Source organism: Temnothorax curvispinosus, unplaced genomic scaffold (assembly GCF_003070985.1).
Source record: "Temnothorax curvispinosus isolate PA1 unplaced genomic scaffold, ASM307098v1 QBEX01001666.1, whole genome shotgun sequence".
NCBI classification, from domain to species: domain Eukaryota; kingdom Metazoa; phylum Arthropoda; class Insecta; order Hymenoptera; family Formicidae; genus Temnothorax; species Temnothorax curvispinosus.
The window spans coordinates 8,425-10,862 of record NW_020211446.1 but is presented as its reverse complement, the minus strand read 5'-3'; positions in this window follow the sequence as shown (position 1 = coordinate 10,862).

Genomic DNA, 2,438 nt, shown 5'->3' with positions numbered 1-2,438 from the left:
GGCCTCGATCGATTCAACTCGCCTCCATTCTTGCCGCAGTAAAAGCAATCGCGCAAGATCGAAAAACCGGGCGGAAGATGGAATTAGAATTCTGCCTACCTTTTATCGTTATTTTTGCTGTTCCTACACTTATTGTGTTTGTTATTGCATGCATAAGGAAATCACAGTTACTTTTCAAGATTTACCTTCTAAAGTTGAAGAAATTTTTTGCATGTATACGGATTTGAGTAAGTTTTATTCGAGTTTTTCATACTTTAAACTGAATAATAAATGCTAAACATATTTTTATTGCATCTTTTTTATCTAGAAATAATGTGCAGTGATATACAAAATGTGTGCTTTCAATACAATTTTGAAAAATAAGTAGGGTAACTCGGGGGAATATGTCATACTTAAGAAAAATATGATTTTTTTTCCTATTTCTCTTTCTTTTTGAGGTATCTTTGCATACTGGTCTTCTTTTTCCTTCTTTTATCTGTTATTTATATATGGTTTTAATAAAATATTTTGATTCTTTACTATTAAAAAGAAAGAAATACAAAAGTGTTGCAAAAGTGGCATATTACCCCCATGTGGGGGTAATATGCCACATATACAAACATGTATAGTAATTTAACTTTAGAAGGGCATTCTTGTCTAAAAACATGTAAAGAATATTTTTATTACAATTTCAATAAAACACTAAGAAAATTCTAAAAAGCACGTTGTCATACTTGTCATACTGTACTTACCCCATAAAAACTATAATACTGACAGGAAGTAAGTAAAAGTTGGGCGAAACATCAGATATAATATTTTCATGTCACACGTGCATGGAAAGTGGCCCATTACGCACGCGACGCGTGCGTGATAGACCACTTTCCACGCACTTGCAACATAAAATAGGGTGTGTAACACGTGTGTTAAGTTGAAAACTGGACGTGCGGGTGATCGCACTCGCCTCCGGCTGCGATCACCCGCACGTCCAATTTCCATCTTACAGCACTTGTTACACAAATAACTATTAACAATTTTACAGTATCTACAACAACGCTCCTAGCCGTAGCTTTGTTAAACATAACGAGTGGCATATTCCCCACACTGGCATATTCCCCCCAGTTACTCTAATTGTAAGTGAAAATACGACCGTAAACACACAAGATATAAAATCAAATTAACAAGGGTAACACCGTAATCGGTCAGGTCTGGGTCTCGATTGCCCATAATATTATTTTTTTTAGTGAATTTTACGTACGAATTTTACGCAATCAAGATCAAGTCCCGACCGATTACGGCGTTTCCCTTGTTAATAATTCTGAAAAAATAAAATATTTTACTGTTACTTCTATACATACGCCTTATTTGTGTTTGTTCATTATATCGCAATAATATGACTGTGCTTGAATTACAAACGTAAAATGTTTTTATTACATGTTTCTCTAATCTTATTGAATTTTTGCCTCTTTTATTCCATTATCGTTCTCGCACTTCTTCATTAAATATCGCACGATAAAGTACACCAAGTGTTTTGCTAAACGCAGTCGAGAGATTCCATCGTCTTTAAGGCGGGATTATTAATTAATAAGTTTCGGGACGAGAAACTTCTCAGAGTTTCCTCTCACCGCTGTACCATAAATTTGCGGGGTATTCCAAGAATAACCGACTGTTTCCAAGGAGAGATTGCGTCTACTTTCTATTCCGTAGCCGTCCCCATCTTCTGAATCTGCGCGTTAGAAAGACCGGAAAGATCCGTAAAGCGCTATACGTATAGAGAAACTAAGAGTCTGTCGCCATAATTTCAATCGTGCGCGTTTCTCAACTTGGCTAAATTCTCATGGAACAACGCGAATTTACGCAGATTGTGTTGAATAATTATTTTGTAGAATATTATAGTATACACGAATTTCTGTCACTAATTACAAATTCACGAAAGTTATAAAACACTGCATTGAGATTAAAGTAGGATAATTGAAAATATGTGATTACGATTTAATAACACATATATTAAAATTGTTAAATTATCGCCAGAAACGAAACAAATTTCCATGTAATTTTAAGTTTTATTTATTCTGTTAAACCAGATTTTCATCCAAATTTTATTCAAGTGTCACTATATTGTACATAAAAAAGTTTGCGTGTTTTATTAAAAACTTTTGTTTTTACCGTGTTATAAGATAATTTTTCAAATGAACGAATAACTAGTATTATTAAAGTATAAAAGTATTATTAAAAGTATTATTAACTAGTATTATTAAAGTATTATTAAAGTATACATATAAATATCTTTTCTTTTAATCTTTGGGTAGGAGAGACCGGGGCAAAGTCGTCACTATTTTTTTGGTGCCAATTTTTAACAACAAAACAAATAATTTTAGTAAAATGTGGTATACCGTTGTAAAGAGTGAACCCTTGGTTACAAAATTTATACGGACATTTTTGGTTTATATCGCTTTGTTCAA